This window comes from Podarcis tiliguerta, assembly GCF_965153285.1.
Source record: "Podarcis tiliguerta genome assembly, chromosome: 4".
Classification (NCBI taxonomy): Eukaryota; Metazoa; Chordata; class Lepidosauria; order Squamata; family Lacertidae; genus Podarcis; species Podarcis tiliguerta.
Genome location: NC_139537.1, coordinates 73,219,542 through 73,245,300, shown reverse-complemented (window position 1 = coordinate 73,245,300; position 25,759 = coordinate 73,219,542). Strand labels below are relative to the sequence as shown.

The 25,759-nt window shown below is 41.6% G+C and overlaps 1 long non-coding RNA gene across 2 annotated transcripts; it reads left to right on the top strand.

Moving 5' to 3' along the window:
- Positions 1-20,873: 20,873 nt before the first annotated feature.
- Positions 20,874-25,030, top strand: LOC310676386. Of its 2 annotated transcripts, none has more exons than XR_014510521.1 (4): positions 20,874-21,015; positions 23,087-23,166; positions 23,724-23,867; positions 24,947-25,030. It is a non-coding gene; the product is annotated as an uncharacterized lncRNA (long non-coding RNA). The 2 variants fall into 2 exon arrangements; XR_014510522.1 differs by having other exon boundaries at positions 23,057-23,166.
- The last annotated feature ends 729 nt before the right edge of the window (positions 25,031-25,759 follow it).

The window sequence follows — 25,759 nt, the reverse complement described above, 5'->3', positions numbered from 1 at the left end:
CTGGGACAGAGGAGCTGGGACAGAGCAACGGGAGCTCATTCCGCTGTAGAGATTTGAACCGCTGACCTTTCGATCAGCAAGCCACCAGGATCCCTACGTTACAGGAATGGATAGACATGGCTGAGCCCAATCCAGTGACAAGCTGTGTGGCACAGCCCCCCATTGAGATGAATGGGAGAGGCCTAAGAGCAATGAGTGCATGTGGTAGAGAGCTTGTGCCCAAAGACCTGGAAAACTTATGAAACAGTCCTTGTTTGTTTGCAGATATATATATATATATATATATATATATATATATATAATGATTCTGATATGATTTCCAGTCCTGTCAAATAAATAAATAAACTAAGAGATTTATACTAGCGGGAGCAATGAGTTTCTGGATCTCCACGATGCTCATACAGAGGTATCATTCTTTCCCCGGGGGAAGAGAAAAAGCTATTGGAGCACACATAAAATTTAGGTGCTTGAAGATTTTCTCCAGGACTTCTGTTTAGATTTGCTATCAGAAGAAGCAATAAAACTGGGATTTATGTTGTATCTTTAACAAATCTCATGCTTCCCGATCTGGTGTGGGTTGTTTTTTTTTTTTTTTTTGCGCTCCAATTAGTGCCGTTTCTTAAAGCTAAAGCAGCACATGTTCAAGAAGTGCTGAGATATATTTCAGCAACTGTATTTAAGTAAGCATAAAAATAGGTTTGTGCACCAGGAGACTAGCACGCAGGATAAGTAGGATTATTTATTTATTTATTTATGCATTATTGTTATTATTATTATTATGGATTAGTGGGTGCTGAGTACTTCTGTTCAGGATTCTAGCCAGCCCGCCATATTGTCTTCGACAGTACTCCATTCCATTCTGCCTACTTGGAGAATTAATTCATCATTAGTATTTAGTGGCATTCCTCCAACCTGGCGTGCTCTAGATGAATTGAATGACAACTTACATTAGCCCTAACCAACATGACTAATGATCAAGAATGTGCAAGTTGTAGAAGGCAGCATGTTGAGGAAGAGTGGCACATACTATATCAGGGGTCACCAATGTGGCACACCTGTAGAAGTTTTCCCTGGCAGCTGAAGGGTCTATTTCTCCATTGTAAATAGGCATGAAAGGAAGAAGCAGTCCACTCTAGCAAAAAATCTGATTCATACACACTTGATTGTGCTGATTGTGCGGCACCCCCACATCAGTTTTATTCCATTTGCAAATGTGTACATGGATCGAAAAAGGTTGACAACCCCTGAACTATAACTATATGCTAGAAAACTGGCTGCTCTGAATTTGTAGCGAATTCTAGGATAACCAGATGCAAAGCAGAATGGGCATTCAGAACCTTCAGTAGCTATGTAAAGCCAGGAAGGGAGGGCATCTTAGTACCAGTGGTGTAGCATGGGTTGCAAGTGCCCGGGGCCACATGGAGCAGGGGAGGGAAACAGATGGAGTACACATGTGCCTGTGTCACCCAGGAGATCGCAGCTGAAGAGATAAGAAAAGAAGAGTCATTCCATTATCTGGAGAGATCACTTCCTGGTTTGCAAGGAGAAGCCATTTTCAGCAGACCCCAGCAACGGAAGTGTGCAGCTGTATTGAGGCAGCACCAGGTGTTGAAATCTTGTGCCCCCTAACAATTGAACTCCTGAGACAACTGCCCCTGTGCCCAATATCTGCACGCTATATATCTGTGGGGCTGCCCGATATCTGTACGAAGCCCGGGGCGCGCTATGCAGTGCGCCCCAGGCTTCAGGATGCAGGCTGCTATCCGCAAGCCTTGGGAGCCCGACGGGAGTTCCCAAGGCTTGTGGAGAGCTTCCTGAAGCCTGCATTCACCCCATAAGACGCACACACATTTCCCCTTCATGTTTGGAGGGGGAAAAGTGTGTCCTATAGGGCGAAAAATACGGTACTTACAGCTTACCAATCACAGATGTAAAACTTCCACTGTTGAAGTTTGCAGTAACAATAAAAGGTAAAGAAGTGTTGTCCTTTTGTACCTTTATTTACCCAAAGTAAGCCTCATTAGAAAAAAACCAAAGCCAACATATTGGATACACAAATGCCAAAAGGAGGAGAATTCAGCTTGAATGAAAAGGGCTTTAGCATCTATATTTAATATTCTTCCTCACCTCCCTGCCTCTCTGCTTTGTTGTAAAGATCCAAGAATTTAGACTGCCTACTGGTTCAATGGGAGTATTTTATTTTCAGCTAAATGTTATATGATCCCAACTTTGCATCTTTTCATTATTAATGGGATGATTGGGATTTTTCAAATTATGTCATATTAAGTTTTGAGCTCTGCATCTAGCCCTGGCACACGTTTCGTGATATTTTGACTGAGTGGGCTTTCAAGAGTGATTTGTCATCGTCCTAAATGAATCTGAAAATGTTATGCAAATCAACAATACAGTGATCCTTTGAACATTTCTTTCTTTTTGCATGTCTGTGGTTGACTTCCCGCTTTTTTTTTAATCTTTTATTCCAATCATCTGCTGATCAAAGCGATCTTCCCAGCAAAGATCATTTTTGTAAATGAGATAAGCAAGTGTGCCACAAACAGGAGCCAGCTGAAGGGTTGATATGTAGGCCTAGTTCTGCTGACTGAAGACCACAATAACTCCTCCAGCTTGAAAGCATAGTCCCAGCAACATGAATATGATAATGAGCAGTAATGTTTGTCTTCTTTATATCACATTTCATGGGTGCGCTCAACTATTTACATAATTTGCAAATATTTAGTCGAAATGAAGGGAGTGATGTGAGACTTCGGTGTCAGGTCTTTGGAGCTGAGGCTTCCAAATGCAAGAATGGTGCTTCCCTTGAATTCACTCTGAAATCTCTCAGAGACTTCAGTGGGGAATCAAGGATTTCATTAATTCAGTTTAAAACACACACACACAAACACACACCCCTAATTTGCCTTTGGAAATTGTTGCTGAAAACTCTGTCAAAGCAAATAAAGTGGCATGATAGATGTTGTTTTTATGGGCGCTGTCTTATACCGAGAAAATGGTCTCCGGTGTTGCCCACCTCACCGAAGCAGTTTTTTAACACATGTGGGGAAAGGGGAAGCCTTTACTAAGGAGAGCAGCTGGACGGTTAATAATAATAATAATAATAATAATAATAATAATAATAATAATTTAGATTTATAATCAAACTTTCAACCGAAGGTTTGATTTTAATGAACAAGACAGTAGAAAAATAATAAAACCAACAACATTATAAAACAGAAATTCCACAGCCTTCACACCAGCCATTTCCAGGGCCCCAAAGAAAAAGATAAGCGTTAACTTGAAATGTAAAAATGGGTAGGATAAGAAACATCTGTAGGAGGGAGATGATTCCATCTCTGGAGTGCATAACAGATAAGTTTCTGTTCCATGCTGTCATATCAAGGACGACAGCTAGTAGTGGAACATTGAATCGGGCATCTCCCAGGGAGTGGTGGTTCTTTAGTAGATGGGCCCCAAGATATACAGTGGTACCTCAGGTTACATATGCTCCAGGTTACATACGCTTCAGGTTACAGACTCTGCTAACCCAGAAATAGTACCTTGGATTAAGAACTTTGCTTCAGGATGAGAACAGAAATTGCGCCACCGCAGTGCAACGGCAGTGGGAGGCCCCATTAGCTAAAGTGGTACCTCAGGTTAAGAACAGTTTCAGATTAAGAACGGACCTCCAGAACGAATTACGGTAAGTTCTTAACCCAAGGTACCACTGTATTGGACTTTACAGACCAATTTTATTTTCTTAAATTGGGCACTGTAGCAAATAGGGAGCCAGTGCAGATCCTTGAGGAACAGATGAACTGTGATCCCATTTCATTGTATCTACCAACAGTCTGTCTACCACATTCTTCACTAGAGTCTAGGCTAAAAATTCTAGACTCTGATATTAAAAACACTACAGAAGTAAAATCAATTAAAATGACCATATTTTATTTTGAGAGCAACTAGAACCAGTAATAGAAAATTTCTTTTCACAGACCCGTGCCACAGTCTGGCATGATCATATATTTAACTTTTGGAGAAAGTTCTGGCTTCTCAAGCCAAACATGTATGCTAAGCTCAAAACTCAATCAAATGCCTGTGTAAAAATACTAATTTCAAAGCATAGTCGCAGGAAGGTTCCTAGGGATTATTCACTTCTGCTTGCAAATAATTACTCTATCGACTATTTTCTGAAGGAGTAGCTGAGGTGTCATCTATGCGTGGGGAGCTGAACTGCTGGGGAAATCAAGAAATGTGAAATGAACCACATAGGAAGCAGAGTAAAAGTCATGTGCATGTGTATATGGGTGATGTACATGTTAGGAGTGACGTGAGTTGAACGGCTAATGTCATTGTGCACATTCACAATGTTTTATGGAATATGTGCACATAATCTGTCCATGAGGGGAGGAATGTATGCACCTCCTGCTTAGTAGGAACACCTAAACACACATATAACACAAGTGTGAAATAACACTACCGTATTTTTTGCTCTATAAGACTCACTTTTTCCCTCCTAAAAAGTAAGGGGAAATGTGTGTGCATCTTATGGAGTGAATGCAGGCTGCGCAGCTATCCCAGAAGCCAGAACAGCAAGAGGGATTGCTGCTTTCACTGCACAACGATCCCTCTTGCTGTTCTGGCTTCTGAGATTCAGAATATTTTTTTTCTTGTTTTCCTCCTCCAAAAACTAGGTGCGTCTTGTGGTCTGGTGCGTCTTATAGAGCAAAAAATATGGTATATTCTATTCAGCTAGTATTTTCCCATCTGTGCTCAAGATTTCTCTTGAATTTTGGAAGTTGTTTTAACCATCCACCATTTACACATACAACAGTAGCCTGTCCAATGTAAGGTAGCTTATTTAAAAAGTAGTTGGTCCAGTTCTTTAAAATGGAGAGGGAAAGTGTTTAAAAAGTTTCCAACTTCTCACTGCAACTTGCATTGTGACATTTGTTAAAATAAGATAAATTAAGAGTTCGTGTGCATACAGTATTTGTATTTTAATGAGGTGATTTGTGTAGAATGGCCACTGATTGTTAGCATTTATAAATATTATTTATTCAGGCATATAAAGCAAATATTAGATAGGAGCATTGTAATGGATTTAAACTTATGTATAAATGCCAGCAGGAAGTTCCAATCATACTCAGTCAGGATTATGCATTCATCTTGGTTAGCTCTCTATAGTGTGCACTGGACTTCATTCAGAATGAAAAATACATACTTACGTTTGACCTCTGTCTTTCGCATTCCGCAAACACACCATGTTTAAGCTATGATTGTGTTCCCATTAGCTGCCCGAAGGTCAATCATTTGTCTATCTATATTAGCCTTGTTTTCCACTGTGTGTTGAATATGCAGCTTGTTTTTAGCTCGTTTGCAACATTACAGATTTATTTCGTATCAAGACAAGTGTTGTACACAGCATACAATTCAAAATAATGCCATAGAGAGAAGGGGAGACCCAATGGAATATCTGGCTATTGTGCTATGCTCAGAATGAGGCTCCCATTAGTAGAATGGTCGTTGCTGCCACAAGGCCTCGCCTCCTTCCGGAGGGGAGGTGTTGTGAGCGGGAGACAATTCCCGCATCACGCAGGGGGCGTTCTGCCCCCTGCTCCACTCACATGGCTGGCGTGCCACACCCCCTGTTGAGCACCCAACCGTGGGGCTTGGTGCGGGCGTGGTTTGCTACTCAAATGCAGCCACACCAGCCATTCTGCCCATTGCGCTCACCTTTTCACCTCGAGTCACCCACGCACCACTCCCTTTAGGGCTTAGCTTTCCCTTGACCTTGCTATGTACCTATGGTTGGTCGCCCAGGTTGCCCAGGGGGCCTGGTAGGAATTCAATTGGCACCGGCCTTTTGGGTTTTTTTGCCTACCTCATAGCAATTGTCACAACTTTGTTGGTATTTGGCAGTTAGGCATTGGAATGTGTTGTTGGTGTGTGGGAGGGCAAGGTGTGGCCATTGCCTACCCCTTCAGTTTTGGGTATTCCATTAAAGGAATCTGGCGGTCGTGGTTCCTGTCCAATGCCTGTGTGGCGGGGGGCCATGGCACGACCCTCGGTGACATCAGGGGAGAGCTTATAGTTGTATTAGCATCAACAGGCTCCCCCGACTGGTGGTTAACCCCTCGTCAGACTCACCCCTCTTCGAGTGGGTGGAGTCAAATCTTCCGTGGTCCAATGTCTAAGCCAATACCCTCTCACATGCTGTAATCAATAAAGTTGTGGCCTTTTCTCGCCCATTAACCTTATACACTGTGTCCACGTGTCTTTATTCCACCAAGCAGAGATCGGGTCCTCAAATCACAATTGGATATCAGTCAGCAAAATGGCTGGCTCTCTCCTTTGCTGATGGGTGCAATTCATGCGCCCTCGCATCGTACCTACAGTATGATGGAACAGCAGCAGCTAGTGAGTACATTTGAGCTGGCAAAATAACCAGATTTGCTCCTTACCGAAGATTCGGCTGCTTGCTGCAATTCATCGGAAGACGATCTAAATAGAATCGTAGTGGGAAGGGACCACAATGGTAATCCAGTCCAATTCCCTGCAATGCTGGAATCTTTTGCCCAATGTGGGGCTCGAACCCACAACTCCAACTCTCATGCTCTACCGACGGAGTGATCATGTTCCCTGGATGCCCAAACTGGATGGATGTTAGTTAGATCCATGCAGCAAGGAAATTCTTGTGTTTGCCTTGTTGTGTTATTGCAGGTGAACTCATTGACATGTTAATAAATAACAGCACACCGGAGGAATGGTTCAATTGAAGCAATTCTAGAACCAGAAGTTGGCTAAAATAAATAAATAAATAAATAAATGCCTGCTGAGATCCAACTTATCTTTTCGTTTAGCAGCTTGTAAAGCCTGAGAACCGCCCTGAGATCTATGGATGTAGGACAGTACAGTGGTACCTCAGGTTAAGAACTTAATTAGTTCTGAAGGTCTGTTCTTAACCTGAAACTGTTCTTAACCTGAGGTACCACTTTAGCTACCGGGGCCTCCCACTGCCGCTGTGCCACCAGAGCACGATTTCTGTTCTCATCCTGAGGTAAAGTTCTTAACCCGAGGTACTATTTCTGGGTTAGCGGAGTGTGTAACCTGAAGCGTCTATAACCTGAAGCATCTGTAACCCAAGGTACCACTCTATACAAATTTAATAAAGCAAACGAACACTTAAGGCTGTTTTGTTAAGTTTGCAGTACCATGTGATGTTTCAATGATACTAAATATATATTAAGAATATTCAATTTATTATAGTGAAATAGTATATTTTTTAAAAAAGAGAGAGAGAGAAGAGATACTCATAAAAATCTACAGACCATAATCCAGTAAAGTGTTTGGCATGCTATCATCTTCATCTCCTATAACCACTACACAAACTCATTGCCATCCCAACAAGCAAGCATGTATAAATAAGTCACTGGTGTGTTTCGGATGTTGTGATTTGCTAATTTTGTGGTATTGTGATGTTATTGCGTCTTTCAAGCTCAAAATAAAGGGTTGCATTCCTGGTGGCCTGACCAAATGATCTTCCCTCTCACCCCTCATGCACTATTCTAGGGGTTTTCCCAACCCTCCAGAGCAGATTTGGGGAGCTTGGGGGGAGGAGAGGGACGAACGAACGTCCAACCACACTAGTGGGAATTGTTGTGGTGGCTTCCATTAGCGCAACCATTTCGCTAAATATATTTAAGATTTTGGAGCACTATTGAACAGATATTTGTCTGAAATGAACTGGTATAAAACTAACGAATACAGCATAAAACAGTGTTAATCTTTTAAAATGAAATAGTAAGATATGCCTTGTGAGTTACGTATTGCAAACCTTTCTTGCAACTTTCCCTTGTCTCCTCTTGTCTGGCCTCTCCTTGCTTACGAAACTTCAGAACGCAGCAGCGAGCTGGACCGCCCCACCACAGGTGAGAAATGAGAAATTTTAAGGGCTGTTGAACACTAAGTATTTTCACAGTAGGTCAACGCAAATTTATTCTGGAGATGTCTCTGTATTTGGAATACACTTGCAAATGCACGGAGCACGCTAACTCCCATATGCACATTGGACTTCTTTGTTGTGATCGTCCAGGTTTAGAACTTCAGACTGGAGGGATGCAGGCAGGTGTATCCTAAAAAGAGGAGCCACCTTTTTTTTCCAGTCAGAGTGCATTTCCCCAGCTTCCCCCAAACTTCATAATACTCTGGCCTTTAGCAAACTGAAATGCTGATTGTGTTGTTTTTCTTGCATCTTCCCTCAATTAATGGCAAGGTGTACAATGACAACATAAGCCAGTCAATGTATGGGACAATCAGTGTCCCATACAGATATTTTTCCAGAGCTCATCCCTAGGAGAAGGTGAGAAATCAAATACCTAAGTCCAGTTCCAGAGCAGTGCCACCATTCAATCTACTTAGACACTCCATCATATGAAAATATATAGCAGTGCTGGCAACCTCAAAATGAACTAGCTTCCCTGTGTTTGCATATCTGACTCTCCATCTTATTCCAATGCCTACTGCTTTTCATCTGCCATTCACAGAGAACCTATTGTGCAATGCAGTCTTCTTCTTTCCCCAACCTGGTCTTCTTTGATCATGTGTTATGACAGCAGAAAGTGTGCAGAAACGACTGAAGCCTTGGCTTCTTTTGGTGTGGAATGTATGAGAGATCCATTAAAGCACACACACACACACACACACACACATTTGATAGCAAAATAGTGGATCTAGGTTTTAAAATGTTTATTGCAAAAATATCAACAATAAGACACAGAAAATGAGAGGGAGGAGAGAGGGGGGAATACAACTGGCGATCTTTTGATCCAATTAATGCCTAACAGAAGAAGCCTTTTTCCCCCCTGAAACCTCCACACCCTGCAACTCCAAAAATTGGCTTGAGAGACTTGGGAGATCATCTAGGACTAGGCTGAGTAATAGAGTATGGTGAGCTACAGGAGGAAGAGCAAAATTGGCAAAAAAAAAAAAAGTCCCCTATCTTCTTATTAACTGATGCGACCTCTGGGGTCAAAAGCCCTTTGATGAGTGTACGATCACCAACGAGATTCCACTAGCAGAATCTCATATCCTCCATGCATTTCACTCTGGATGCCACCAACAGCTAGCAGTTAGGCACAAAGTAAGACAAAGTCACTGAATTATGCTACAGAAGGCCTTGCAAAGATGGGAGACAGCCTCCTTCTGAAGAGGAAACTTTGTTTCAATGAAATTTTCACATTTCCTTCATCAAAGTATCATGGATTAAGTGAAAAACTATTTCACTCCATTAAAAAAACCAAAACCCATTGTTTTCTGTGGAGGAGTTATAATATTCTTAATTTTTCTAAATTATGGCTAATGTTTATAGCCCAGTTTTGTCGGTCAAGTTGCCCTCAATTGTTTCTTGCAGAAACTGCCACCCCCCAAAAAATTCCTACTAAACTAGAAGTCTGCAATCCAGATCTAGTAGAGTAAGGCTCCCATCAGTAAGACTTCTCTAAAATAAGCATTTTGAAGACAGTGGCTCAGAAGAGGTGCTCAGCATCTTACTGAATGGGCTTTGATTGTTTAATAAGTTCATTGTGTTCCGCTGACATTCTATTTTTTGCCACCATTTACACTTTGTTGTCAGTAAAAGAAGTAGAGACTGAAATAATCATGTCTTTCATAGCCGGGAATTCATAGACATTTGTTTCCATAGACCATTCAACAAGGCTCCTTAATAAACATTGAGTCCCTTCCAAGTGTATAAGGGTTCAACCAGGCAAATTTTAATCAGTAAATTATGCTTTTAAAAGCAAGTAGCCATGCCTGTTGTCTCAAAGATCTTTGCCACAGGTTTCATTATTCAAGCAGCACAATTGGAAAGGGGCTCACTTTTCAACTGAATCCGTTTAACGATTCCGAAGAGAATGGGGCACATTTAGGCTGATAACTTGCACTAAAGAACCTGAATGCTATGAAATATCTCTTTTAAAAAAGAGTGTAGGATACCTTTCGCCAGCCTAGTACCTTCCAGGTGTTCTTGGACTACAACTCCCATCTCTAGTTAGCATGGCTTATAAGTCAGGGATCATGGGAATTGTAGTCCGAAACATATGGAAAGCACAAGGTTGGGGAAGACTGGTGCAGGGGGAGGGAGGGAGGGAGTGCAGTGACTTCATGAAGAGAACATTATAGTCTTGCTGGTTATGAAGAATTCTATATCAATCAAGGGTTTCTGCACCTTAGCAGTCTAAAGAGGAGCTTTAGAATGTCTTTGAAATGATATTTATCATATTTAGTTCAACGCCATGGCAATTGCTTTTAATTGCTGGGTCTGGATTGTTTTGTCACGTTGTGGCAGAAGCAAATGGCCACCCTTATTGTTATAGCTTATTTCTGTGCCGCCTTTTGCCAAGGTGACTCACCGAAGTTCAAGTATTTATATAATAATAAATTTATTATTAGGGACGCGGGTGGCGCTGTGGGTAAAAGCCTCAGTGCCTAGGGCTTGCCGATCGAAAGGTTGGCGGTTCGAATCCCCGCGGTGGGGTGCGCTCCCGTTGCTCGGTCCCAGCGCCTGCCCACCTAGCAGTTCGAAAGCACTCCTGGGTGAAAGTAGATAAATAGGGACCGCTTACTAGCGGGAAGGTAAACGGCGTTTCCATGTGCGGCTCTGGCTCGCCAGATGCAGCTTGTCACGCTGGCCACGTGACCCGGAAGTGTCTCCGAACAGTGCTGGCCCCCGGCCTCTTGAGTGAGATGGGCGCACAACCCTAGAGTCTGTCAAGACTGGCCCATACGGGCAGGGGTACCTTTACCTTTAAATTTATTATTATATATAATTTATATTATATTATATATAATATATAATAATTTATTATTATATATACTGTTCTGATATATTATTATATCAGAAAATATCACAAAGCAGTTCACAGGGGGAAAGCAGGAAAGAAATGTGAAACTATAAAAATTCAAGCAGTATGAAAAATATCAACATCCAAAAATCACACAATGTGTAATACACCAAACACCATAACATAGAATCCCACTTGCTCAATACAATTATATTCGCTCAACATCCACATCTACTAACACATCTGTTCCTCAATTGACCCTACACCTGCAAAACAATCACCCACACTCAAATCGATTTCTCTTAAAGGAGGGAGCGCTTTGCGATCAGATCTCTAAGCACTGCCCGCCTCCCAGCATGGGCAGGGCTATGCCCTGCTCCACTCCAGTTGGTCATTTCACAGTCACTTGGACCCTAAAGCCAATCACTTGCCTTGGGGGTGACAGCGAAACAATATTTAAGCCCTGCGCATTGTTTGCTGGTTCTTTTTGCCTTCATGTAGCGAGTCCCCCGCCTGCCCACCCTTTATTTAGGTCTGTCTGGCCTTGCTATGGACTTCGTTGGTCGCCTATTTTGTAATGGAGGCCTGGTAGGAATTTTTCCATCCGGCAAATTGGCAGGGCCTTTTGGTTTTCGCCTACCACTGTAGCAATTGTCACAACTTTGTCAGGTTTGGCGGTTAGGCATTGGATCAGCAATGGTGGGGAGGGGGGATGCGGCCATCACCTGCCCCTCCAAGCTCAAGGGTATTCTGTTAAAGGAATCTAGGGGTTGGCCTGGGTCTTGTCCGAAACCCCCACGGAGGGGGCTAGGGCCATACCAGGACCCCACGGGGCCACTGAGGTTGAGCGCCAGTCAGGACCCACTGGCGGTGTTCACCTTTTATCAGATTCCCCGCAAAAGCGGGTGGAAATCTGATATAGTTTGGATGATGCCAATGCCTAAGCCAATACCACTCACATTCTGTATTCAATAAAGTTGTGGCCTAAATTTTGCCCAATAACTAAAACCCCGTGTCACTATGTTTCATTGGCCCTTAGACGCTGTGGGTGGATTAAAAATGCACATTTCTTGTTGCACCGATTTATTTATATGTGTTTGCTTTTATCTGCATTTTATCTGTTAATATTTCACACTTGCCCCGAAGGAAGGTTTTAATCAGAGCGTATTGCGCTTATTGTCATTTATATTCTACAAGAATAAGCCATCTAAGCTGGAGGTTCGCATGTCACCTTGTGGTTGGATTCTGAGGTTACCCCTTTTTATTACTTGCTGCTAGAATAACACCCATAGTAAGCAAAATACTATGTGCCATACATGATTGATATTGGTATATACTGGCAGGCGGCTAGTCAGATATTGAAGAAGAGGTGGATATCTTTTTGGACCTGTTTTGGAAGATGCATAGATTCTTGCATAAAGCTATCAAATCCTTGGGGTGGACACAGCAGTGTTCACAGAGTAGAGGAAAAGAAGGAACAGCCACGGACAAGATTGCCTTAGTTTAGGAACAAGTTAAATGTGTGATCCCCTTTAATTGCAGTTATATATTACCACTAAAGGGACGCAGGTGGCGCTGTGGTCTAAACCACTGAGCCTCTTGGGCTTGCCAATCAGAAGGTCGGTGGTTTGAATCCCTGTGACGGAGTGAGCTCCTGTTGCTCTGTCCCAGCTCCTGCCAACCTAGCAGTTTGAAAGCATGCCAGTGCAAGTAAATAAATAGGTGCCACTGTGACGGGAAGGTAAAATGGCGTTTCCATGTGCTCTGGCTTCCATCATGGTGTTCCGTTGCACCAGAAGTGGTTTAGTCATGCTGGCCACATGACCTGGAAAACTGTCTGTGTACAAATGCTGGCTCCCTCGACCTGAAAGCAAGATGAGCACCACAACCCCATAGTCGCCTTTGACTGGACTTAACCATCCAGGCATCCTTTACCTTTTACCTTACAGGGAAGGGAAAGGTGGGGGGGATACCTGGGTCAGTCAGGAGTTCAAAATAAATAAACATAGGCTGTTTGATTTATTTGGCATTTAGTACAGACAGTTAAAAGCTTTAGATACCGTATTTTTTGTGTATTAGATGATTTTTTGCAGGTTTTTATAATAATCCTGCCAATATCTTCATCTGCTTACAGTTTGAAAATACTCAATAAACCACTTCCATTTCTTTCTAAAAAGTTTATTGATTTCTTATTTCTTAAAAGTCTTTATTTCTTATTCTTTTGGTATGTTTTGCCATTTCTGCATACTCCATTAGTTTCTGCATCCAATCATTTTTCGTCCTTTCACTTTTGGGCAAATAACATTCTTGCATCTGTAGTCACATACATAAAAAAATTTCTATATTGTTTGGGTAGTTCTAATCCTATAACTCCTAAGAGAAAAGCTTCTTTTTTTAAGAATGTTATCTTAAACATCTTTTTCAATTCATTCTATATCATTTCCCAGTAAGCTTTAACCTTATTACAAGACCACCACATGTGAAAAAGGTGCCTTCTTTTTCTTTACATTTCCAACACTTATTTGACTTTGATGCATACATTTTTTGCCAATCTACTGGGTGTTAGGTACAATCTATATAGCATTTTCATATAATTTTCTCTTAAACCATTCCATGTTTACATTATGACCAACATCCATTGTCCAGTGTATCACTGAAGATTTCACTTGTTCATCCTTTGTCTCCACGTCATCTGCAAATATATAACCTGTAGCCATATTCCTCTCTCTCGAGTCTTCAGTCCAGCTGTGGGGCAAAGTCCACTCACCTAAGATCTTGGGCAGCAATTGCTGATCAGGATAGACACCACTAGAGTATATGGGCCAGTGGTCTGGCATGGTATAACCCAGTCTATGTTTGTGTTTTGTGTGGTACTTTTGCTCCAACTTACTTGTCCATCTCAAGTGCAGTTACGGTTCTTTCTCAAACATAGCCTGTGTCCATGGCTTTATACCATGTAAAGCCCTTGCCAAGGGTTGTTGTTATGAGAACAACAACAAACAAGTGCTTAGTTTCATAAACGATGATTTAATGCTGATGCCATCACCCCTTGCTACAAGGCAGCTATCCACCCTGAATGCCTCATTTGCCATAGCTATGAAGCATAGCCAAAATACTTCTTCCAGTTTGTGTGTGTGTCTGAGGGGGGAGAACTGCCGAATAAGGTAAACAATATTTCTACAGGGAATATAGCTTAAGCAATTCATATTGTATACAAACATTTATTGATACGAAACCTGCAACAGGGAAAAGAGACAGAGAGAGAGTAAGGGGGAAATTGTTAAATTTTTTAACCGTGTTTTCACAAATCTTCAAAGCGTTCCTTGATGGCTTGCTGAAGTAATTGAATGACTCTCAAGTTGTTTTATAGAGGACATCTTATCTTTCTTTCATTACCCAGCCCATGGCTTCTTTTCTATTCCCATGAAATCCGTGTACACACTTTAGAAGCCCTCCTGAACAAGCTTGCTTCTAACTCTCACAGAGCTCTTAGCACAATTTGAATACGAAAGAGATACTGAATAAAAAGCTTTAATCTCTTGTCGGCTATTCTTCTTCTTTTTTCTCCCTCTCTTCATCTCCCTCTCTTCCAAGAGCTTTTGCCATGTAAGGGAACACTTTTCCGCTTAAAGAAAGTTAGTATAATGCTGCAGAAAGATGCACTGTACAAGGGAAATTGAAAGGCTGGCCAGCAAAGGCTTTTCTGTTGCAGTTTAGCAATATTTGTGCGGCGTTTACCCACGCTCGCGCTTTTTTTTGCAGGTAAAAGATTAGAAAAAAAGGGGGCTCTCTTTAACAAAATCATTCAATCAACAAGCGAGTTAAAGCAGTATCAAATATGTCCTCTACCTCAAATACTGTGGGCCTTTTTCTTGCGATACCTCTTCCCTCAGTTAACTGGAACTGCTTTGAAAGGCCTTTCTGTTCTCCAGTCCCTTGTCAGTTTGAATGCCAGGAAATGAGTCTCCTTTGTGAGATTAATTAATTGCAGGAGCTGATCGGCCCAAGCCCAATCACCATGCAAGAGAGCTGTAATTGCTACTTTGTGGAAAGGAAAGGAAAAGTTTTGGTTGCAGTTTAAGAAGAGGGTTTAAGGAAAGTTCTTTGAACTAGAGGTCTCAGTGCACTGGATTAAGGCGAGAAGCAAGGAGGCCTTTGAAGTTTGTTAAGAGGTTTTGGAGGAGAAAAAAGTTGGGTGGCAAATGGGAGTTGGCAACATCAAAAGGACAGAGCAGCACCACTCCTCACCTGCTTGCATTCAGAGCAGGGACCACAGGCTGGAAGCATCATTTGCTGGAATGATCACTTTTGTGAGACTGCTTTGGGGTAGCTTTTATTATTATTATTATTAAATTGCATGGCGTCCTTATGTGGGGCATATATGCATCCTTGTGTGGAAATAGATTGTATATGCAAATAGGTATGCATATACACTACACTACACACACACACTTGCCTAATATACTTTAAACAAAAAGATACACCTACGAACCTAGAAATATTGCTGTTTTTGCCTGGCAGCAAAATATGACTCAATTCTGCATTCTCTAATAAGCTAGGGGGCAAATCCTAATGGCTAGAAGTGAAATGTTGTTCTCACGAGGTGCTAGCCGAACTTTTCTAAGCATCTGGGGATGTCTTGATTTTCCTTATGGAAAAAACACACACACCACCTAACTCATTCTCAGTAGCAGGGGACAGAAATCAGTTAAATGTAGGTGGGCTCAGAGGGTTTACATCTGCAGGCACAATAAGGCAGTAGAACAGACTATATTTATTTATGTACAGAATATATTTCCCACTTGATTTTAGTAGAACCTCAAAGCAGCTTGCAGGGAACATTAAAAGTATAAATAAAAACGCTTAAAACATTTAAGGGTAATTACTCTTGTATTGCTTGGCCTTGCAACTTTCCTGTTGTCGTAAGCTGTCGCAAATGAGCGTTGTCAAGAAAGGTGACGTAGAAATATTGTAAATAAACAAACAATTACTTGCGTCACATTATCGTGCAACAGGAGTGGAAACCAGAAATGCTAAAGGGACAAAAGGGTCTTACTAAAAATAAATAAACCGAACACAATTGCATTGGGCAAGAGATATGATGTAAAGGTATTTATATGCTAATGCCAGAAGCCTTCAAGCCAAGATAGAGGCATTACAGTACATGACACACAAAGTATAAGGAAACATAGATATAGTGGGCATATCCAAAAGCCTGATAGGATTTAGCCAGGCAAAAAGATTCCTCTCCTCCTGGACCTTTGGCTACTTAAACAATCTATGGCTTTTTAAAATTATTGATTTTGTTACTATGTTGTGCAACAAACACACACACTGCAGGCACCAAAAAATCACACTACACCACTGCAAGTTTTCCACCTGTTTTTTAAGATCTGCAGATCTGCTGATGAGGTTCTGCTCCAAATGCCATCTTTCCAGGAACAAAGAGTATGCCTAGGAGTGGGCCTTCTGGGCTATGAGTCTGGAATTGCACAATGCACTCCCTTAAAGCACTAGTTTGTGGTCACATTTTCAAGACAAATGAAAATTTTGAGCTTAGCATTTGCGATTTTAATTTTTTTGGAATTTGTCATTTTCTAGTGATATAAAAATGTTGTGATGGTGTTGGAGGTGCCATATTCTGAATAATAACAATAATAATAATTTATTATTTATACCCCGCCCATCTGGTTGGGTTTCCCCAGCCACTCTGGGCGGCTTCCAAAAGAATATTAAAATACTGTGATACATCAAACATTAAAAGCTCCCCTAAACAGGGCTGCCTTCAGATGTCTTCTAAAAGTCTGGTAGTTGTTGTTCTCTTTGACATCTGGTGGGAGGGCGTTCCACAGGGAGGGCGCCACTACCGAGAAGGCCCTCTGCCTGGTTCCCTGTAACTTGGCTTCTCGCAGTGAGGGAACCACCAGAAGGCCCTTGGCACTGGACCTCCATGTCCGGGCAGAATGATGGGGGTGGAGACGCTCCTTCAGGTATACTGGACCGAGGCCGTTTAGGGCTTTAAAGGTCAGCACCAACACTTTGAATTGTGCTCGGAAACGTACTGGGAGCCAATGTAGGTCTTTCAAGACCGGTGTTATATGGTCTCGGTGGCTGCTCCCAGTCACCAGTCTGGCTGCTGCATTGAGGGGATCCGACACAATGCCATGCAACATCCTGATGTCGCTCTGTGCCCGCCTAAACAATGGGAGGGGGAAGCCCCATAAAAAAAATATTGAGGAGGTCTAAAGTGCCTTGGCCCCCAGAAACCAGCTCTTATGAAAGGTGTAGTAAATAAAAATATCTTGTTTGAGGAAGAATTAACATTGTAAAAAAAATATGTGTTTGGTGTACTGGGCAGCTGTACAAAGTATCGACTCTGCACTACAAAATTATTTTTTTTAAACATAACTTGGGGTGCTTGTACAGTAATGGAAAGGTGGTTAATTCTTTAGACTAGACTCCTCTAATCTGGCCATCGGTCCAGCATGGCCAATGATCAGAGATGTGGTAGCCCATCAATATCTGTGGGGCACCAGGTTGAGGAATGCTGCTTTAGACAGACAAAACAGATAACGTGTGTTAGCTAGAGGAGCCTTCAAACACGGTTACTGGAACTGCATCCTGAAGTGTTCAAGTCTTGGGGGTTTTCTACTACAGTACTAACTTCTGCTGAATGTATAAACTGGTCCTCAGCAGAACAAGGAGCATCAGGGTTACTAGGCAAAGATTTTGAGAGGTGACAACAAAAACACTTCATATTATACACTGCCAGTTCAAGAAGGGCTACAATTCAACACAAGGCAGCCCCAGAAAAGCTATCTAGAACTGCCATGTAAATCATCGGTCCCAAAACCAATCTAAAGGTATAATACTCTCTTATATAAATTAGTCATCAAATGGATGCCTATGCATATGACAAAGTGCTGTCATCTTTCAAGGATTCTCGTTCTTTTAAAATGTGCCCTTCTACAAAGTGGCTCAAAGATGACAGTTTTGGACAGCAGTTTGGGGCAGGGAGGGGAGTCAATCTGAAATAAGGATGGATTCAAATGTCATGAAACCGTATCACAATATCTGGCATTCCAATGCAGGCATCCAAAGTCCTTTCAATAACATTTGTATAGAGTCTGGAATTTAGGACAGTCTTGGCACTGCTTGAATCTCAATCTATATTAGAATTGGTTTTTTTAAATAATAATAATAAGCATTTCATTGCTTGTTTCATTTGCCACCCCGGGAGGAAGAGTGGGGTATAAATTTAGAAACTAGATAAAACCATTAATCAACACAACTGGCCTTCTTTAAGAATTATCTGGTATTTAACACTGCAATATCTGTCTGTCTATGCATCTACCTACCTGCTCACTCACCTAGATACACCCATATCTTTCTAGAGGTCTACCAACAAGACATTCCCTATTGCAACACCTAGTAGATTTATCCCATACTATATTTGTTAAAGATCTGTGACCAAAGGTTCAGCTGTTTCTCTTCCTGGACCCAGTGTGAAGTCTTCCCTCCAGCTGAGCCAACCTTCTGCTTCTCTCAGCTGGAGCTCCACCGCCAACATTCTGTGATGTTCTTCCTTCACATGAGTGAAGAGCGTAAAGTTAACTGTGACATCAGAACAGCTCAGGATCTTCCACATGGTGGACTGTAGATATTTAGCCTAGGAAAAAAACATTGGCTTTCATATGAATCTGCCAGTCAGGTCTACAGGACAGGTCTAATATTGTTTCGGGGTAGCCTTCTTATTAAGAAAGACAGTAATGCATCTTGGTCCCTTCGTATCTTAGAGAATATCCTGTTATCTATTTATTATCGCAGTGTGAATGGCCTCATAATAGCACCCACTGAGTGTCAAATATGAAAGGCAACCACACATAGGGAAATATTCTCAGATGCTTTGCAGATTTAATGCTCCTTGCCTCTGCTTAGGCATGTTCAAGCCAAAGAATTCTGACAGGATGCTACAACATGTTTTTATTTCGCTTCGTTTTCAAGACTTTACCTGCATATATCTTTAGTCTGACACCGTGCATTAATTAGCAATCACATGAAATGGAGGACTTCTTATGTGAACAGCTCATTATCCTGCACTGACCTCAAGCTAGGCATATGCATCAGGATCAGTCCTACTTGATCCTGATGCCACTGAAGCCTCAATATCTATTAGTCTGACATAATGGTGTGCAGAGTAGTCATTTGGCGCACCAAGAAACTGAGATCCTTTAATGAGAGATTCTAGGAATTAGACCTCTTCTGTATGCAATGTATTCTGCCCACTGTCACCCAATCATTTTAACTCATGCACCACAGAGCCAGAGTAAGGTCCAGTGTTGCCCTTCAGATGTTGTAAACCACAAGGCCCATCAACCCCGGCCAACATGGTCAATAGTCAGGGATGATGGGAGTTCAGTCCATAACATCTGTAAGGCACCCTGTTAGCTAGCTGGGCTCTAGCCCTTATAAACACAGCCCTTATTTTGTCACATGTACACCCTGCCTCCAAATTGCTCAGAGTAGCATAGAAACTTTACACCAATCTCTGATTAGAAACTTCTCCAAGCAGTGAGCAGGACAAGTCAGCAAGTCTTCCTAAATGCCTGCTCCAACATCTAGCCATTACGCTATCTCTTGCTGGTGCTGGTTAGCAAACCATTAAAAAGCGTGTGGGTGTGGATGTGTGTACACACACACACACACACACGTCCTTGCATTCAGCAGTCACCTGTATTATCTTACCCAGTGCCTCATTTTATGCTTTAAAGTTTACAGCCACAATGTTGTATAATATATGAAGGCTTGTAATTGTATCTGCACATCAATCACGGGTGAGCTTCAGCATTTTCAGATAACTCTTCCAGTCAAAAAAGAGAAGACTTTGGTCTCTTGGCATTTTCTAAGCAGTTTGATTACAGGTGTAATATACACAGTCTTGTTAGTTCTCCGAGATTCTTTCCCCTGCTGGGTTCTTCTAGTAGAGGCACTGACCAATGCTTTTCACTAACAATTTCTGTCTCCTCCCAAGAGATGTTTTAATGAGCCCCTCCGACATGGCCAAAGGCAAGAAATGTACTCTGGGCCACTGAGGTGAAGAGCCAAAGCTTAACCTACTAGGCAAGCAATAATTAATATGCCTTTTCCCCTCCAATTCATCTCAATTCATTAACAAGTTACCTTTTTTTTGTTTTTGTTAATTCCCACTAAGCTACATGACGTTAGGTCTGTCACATTACATATAAGTAGTGAATGAAAAGCTGTGCCAAGGTATTTTTTTTTAAAAAAAAAAAAATCTAATTTATGACAAAAATAAATGAATTTAGAATACTAATTGGGATAAAGCAACTGACATACAGTGAGAGATTGATTTTAGGGGAAATGGAGAAATCTGTTTTCTGTTTACTTTAAGGACAGGAAATGAATACTGATTAGCAGTGTACAGGCAGTTGAGCTGGGCAACATTTGGTTATTTGGGGATTTTGTTTTTATTTTTTTTGCAAGGCACTAGTTCTGCAACACTATTTTGAAATCTAAGAGCAGGGCGGTTTATTAATGGGAGGCACCATGCCAGATTTCAAACAGTATATTTTAATTGAAACTACGCTTTGTCTCAATTTAATAATTGCTCTTTGGAAGTGGAAATAATCCTAATCTGTTTTAACTTTTTAAGTAAGTTTCTTTCGACGCCTTCCCATTTTTTATTTTTTACATGCATAGGATCTGCTATCTGACAACATTACTTGAATCTATAGAGGGGCGCACACAACATGTAGGATTAAAGAAAAGAGGGGAATGCATCGCTGGAAAGATGATGTTAAAAAGAAATAAACATATATGGCTTGAAAGGGTGTCTCAAGCCAAACCCAAAGCTCTTTAGAGATGGCGGAAAGGGCATCAATCACATCCCTGGGCACATTAAGCTGTTACATATTATAGCCATCTCATTTTAAGTGGTGTGAGGCTCATCTCATTTGCATATGTTGTGTTACAATCTTGCTTCAGGCCTGTCTCCACAGTGAATAAGGTGGCTGTGCAAGGCGGCTTGGGGCTGGCATAAAGGATGTGTCAGAATCAAGCTGCTCACTAATCAGCTTTGCTGGGGCAGATACACGATAGTCTATGTGAAGAAATTTAGATAACAGTAATACAGCATCCTCTGGAATGATTTACGTGTGTGCGTATATATATATGGAAGGAGGGAGAGAGAGAGAGAGAGATTTTGTGTGTACATCTGTGTATCTCTATAAAGGTTTTAAGCCTAACTTCTAATCCTTCGTGGAAAATTTGTAAATACTGCAGCGATGTTCTACTGACCTCTAAAGGCAGCTGCTTTGAGCTGTGTGCACTTTTGTTAAATCTCAAGGCTTTGTGCCACACATGTCATTAACATCCTTATGGACTTGTTAACAGGAATTTCTCTGCTTCCCACCTTCTGCCTCTCCCCCCCCCCCCCGCACCCAAAATAAAAAACCCACATGCAGTCATATTACATTTTATTTTTTTATTTTGGTGGTTATCTTCATTATTGTCGTTGCCATTCTTTCATGGTCCTTTTCCAAGTCACCGTGTCTCCCACAGGGCCCATCCTTCAAAATCCACCACCACTTTTTCCTCATTCTAGAATTAGTAACACTGACTATGTTGGAGGCAAGGTCAAGACTGCTTGTTCAGACCAACTGCAATAATGTCTTCTATAACTCTTCCCACAGCGTCCAGTATTTGTACCTTGAATGTTCCACTACGGTCCCCTTTCTCCATTCCTCCCTCTATTAACAGCTTGGCGCTTTCTCTTCTTCTCCTCAGTTTCCTGCCGCCAGCAGGGCAGGCCAGAAGCTCTATTCACAGCAGGAAGAAAAGTGCCTCACCCCAGTCAAAGCGATGTGGGGTTGAGCTGAAACCCACTGCCGTGCGTTTAGCCGGCTAAATACACAAATTGTTAAATGCATTATTATTGTTGTTGTTTTTCCGTTTCGAAGAAAGAACAAAACAACAACTCGCCTCCCAAGGCCCTATAGGGTACAACGCTTGATCCCTGTCCACTGTGCATTTTTATTTATGAATACCAGCAATGGATTCAGTCAGGAATGCCATCCCCGTCCCTCCCCGCCACATATTTACCTCAGAGCTCCCGTAATAAAATGCCCCTCTCTCCTCTGTTGCCACCATTAATGCCCACACGCCATTTGCTGAATGCAATCGAGACACTTGTCTTCTTTCGTGCTACAATTTTGTGAGGTTTCAGGGCATGTGTGCCAAATAAGCCACGTATGGTAAAAAAAAAAAATTAATGAAACAGGGTATATGCCCATAGGTGTTGCATATCACTTACATTCAGAGCAGGCCAGAAAGGACCCGCTCAGCTTTTTTGAAGGGTGAGGGGAGGATGATGATGTGTGGGGTGGTGGGCAGGGGAAACGTTTTCTCCCCCCCCCCCCTAAAATGAGAGACCTCTAACACTGAATGAGCTGAGAGATAATAACTTAATGGTAAAAGGTCCTTGCCTACGCATACCACCCTGCCTCTGGCATTAATCCAGGCTTTGGGGGAATCTGAAATTTCCTAAAGATGTATTAGTGTCTTATACACATGTGCTCCTGTGCACTCATAATCCTTTTCACTAGCTTCTTAGCTGCATGCTTTGTATTTAAATTTTCCCTTCTGACCAAGTAAATCCCTTTGGATGAAGTGACAGCGGCTTTTCAGCACCCATAGCTGGGTGACAGCTGGTGTTCAGGCTCTGAAAAGGCAGCAGAGTGTTCCTTGCTAGCTTTCTTCAGGACCAATGTCAACCACCAGCTGAGCGATTTGTTAGTCCCTCCTTTGGGCATCAGTCAGCTGAAGAGGCTTGCATTATATACCGAAGTAATACAATAGCTATCAATATAAACAATATCTGTGCTCCCGGCTTTCAGCCGCGCTTTTAATTAGCTACTGAATTATGTGAACCTAGTACATTTTCATTAAAGCCAGTGTAACCCTTTATTAGCACTCTGAGAAGGGCAGTCAGTTATATTCTGGATTCAGGCAGAGTTGGTTTGAAACTTTGGCTTGAAAGGAATCAGAATCAGGAGGTGTTGTTTTTTTAAGAGAGAGAGAGAGAGAGTGCATGCAGCCCTTAAAATAGTATGCTTAGAGATCACAGGAAAAGATTATCTTTTCCCTTCTCCTTATATAAAGTTTTTCTCTTGAAAAACTGATATATACTGTTCTTTCAGTCTAGATTTGCACTCTTTCTTCCTCTCCAGGATTCTTGGCAAATATTGTAATGGGGGAGAATTACTACAAGGGCAGAGGTCGATCTTGCAATGGATGTGGGTTGCTAAAGGTAAAGCCATCCCTAAATGGAAATTGTTTTAGAACTGGGCTATTGGTTACCTATATGTGTCGATGTTTACGACAGTGAATTTCGAATGGCATTGTGCAAAAGTAACATGGGTCGTAGGGGAGAGATACCTTTCCATAGGATCCGTACTGAAGACAGTGCTTGATCCAAAACAAATCTATTTTAAATATATAATATTACACATTTCAAATGTACGACTTATCAATTATGTTTCATTCCTAGAACTGTGGCATTTTGGGAATTGATGCTCTAGGGAAGTCATGTAAATGCTTGCCTGAACCAGGCAAAAGATGTATGAAAATAGTTTTATCAAACAACACTGATTCTTCTCTTTGATAGAAATTGAACACACACACATACACATTCATGTTTACATAACATGCCCAGATTTATCCCATTGATCCTTTGGAAAATAAAAGTCTCATTGCAATATATACTTAACTCCACTCCTTCTTTACCCTTTGTAAAGCAGTCCATTGTGTAATATAACATTTGTATGCTTAAAAAAAAGTATTACGTTGTTTTTCTATCATGCTCAGAGCTGCTTTTGAGAGAGAGGCAGAGAGATGGGTAACTATGGTTTCTACTTCTCGTCACAGAATTTCAGAAGACATTGGAATATTGCAAATCGAAGACTTGAAATTAAATACTTTCCACTCAGATCATAAATATAGGAGCTGAAAGTAAGTCCCAATGAAATTAATGCTACTTTCAAAACAACACATTTAAGGAGAGGGTTTCTCTAGCTCTAGTTTGTGATGCATATGCACTGAAGAGAGGAACACACACACACACACACACCAAAAGGTATTTATCCATTTATAAACAGTACAGGATCCATCTAAATGCTGTGCTATTAAAACGATTTCACAAAAGATGGCTACACACACGAGCTTGGTAGATGGCCTTAGACTGCAACCCCACACCCACTAAGACCCATTGAACTCATTGGGATTTAGCTCTGAGTAAAAATTTATAGGGCTGTGTTTTCTGAGGGAAGTCACATTCTCAGCGGTAGCCTCTTCCCCACCCAAGCTGCAAAACAGGGATAAGAATGCTAGACTACCTTACAAGGCTGCTGTAAACATTACTGAGATAACGTAAAGCCATGTCAATGCTGAGATGTGCAAAAAAATGCATTATTGCCGTTAACCCTTCCACAACTAATATCACAGTCTCACAAGCAACGCTGCTCTAAAGTTTGGGTTCGAATTGGCAGATTGTATAAATTGACTATATCTCACTGCAACTTGCTTACATTCAATCAGCACGGGGCTAACTGCATTTAATGAAATATTAGTTTAGAAATGAAATTTGCACACTTCACACGAACTGGCTCAGCCAAACAGCGCATTTGCTCTTAAGAGTTGTTTCCAAAAGTGGAAGCCTGGTCTAATATAAGATCTTGCCTATTTCTTTCTTACATTGGGATTTTACAAACTTTCTCCTGAGCATGTATTCCTCACCCCAGCCACCCACCCACCTACCCCCCACCACCCCTCCCCTTTACCTTTGCAGGGCCTGAAAGCAAGCACAACCATGCCAGGCCTTTATGTGGAAACATAATGCAGGATCTCTGTATCTGTAATCCCTGCATACACATTTGTGAGGAGGCGGTGGCAGGCTGGGCGGAATCGACAGACAGTACATCCACTCAGTTAGTATTTGGGTGGCGGGAGGCGGGTAGTGGCAGCAGCTCTGTTTCCACATTATAAATGCAAACATTTCTCCCACATTTTCTTCCCATATATGTCTGATGAAGAGCATGAAACATTCTCGCCACTGACCATTGAATCCTTAGTAGTGCGCAGTGGACATGTCATCACGGCTAAGAATAAAGAAACTGTGCGAATATAATGCAGTTCATATGTGTTGCATGCAAATAAATGGGTGTTTTGTCACTGGTTTTAATAAGGCGTATTCCCACTTTCTCTTTCTCTCTAAAGAAGAGAGAACCCTGTGTAAATATGAATTATACATTTTTGTAACCAGATCCCTACACTTGAGAAATTTATCTTTTATTCAATTCAGTTTGAAACCTCACTCTTGTGCTGTTTCTGGTAGTGTAGCTTTCTGCACAACTTGCATAGATCCCTGCACCCAAGAGACTTTAAAAAAAAATAAAAATCAGAAAGGGATTAAAAAAAAATAGGGCATACCTGTATGTTTGGTGTCTGTTTACATTTTCTGTAATGTAGTCATTAAGCACACAACATAGACTTAAAGGATGTCAAAACTGACAACCACACTATGATTGATGATGCTGTGCTAGACTAATTCTTACCAGGTGTGGTGTGATGTGAATTCAAATGTAGCTCAGAGAGCTTATTTGTATTAGTAAAGTTATGCTTTGTCAAAGTTCTATGACTTCTTAACCTATCAAATCCATCTTTTTATCCAGAGTGCCCCCCCACTCTGCCAGCCTTTAGATCTGTGAACAATGCCCCCCTCCAATGCCTTCCAATCTCAGTAATCATGCTGCTCTGTGTGTGGTGATTTGTTAAAGATCTATTGGTCCAAGTCTGCAAGCTGCAAAATGCAGAAACTGAAGACCTTGTTAAATACCTGTTTCACA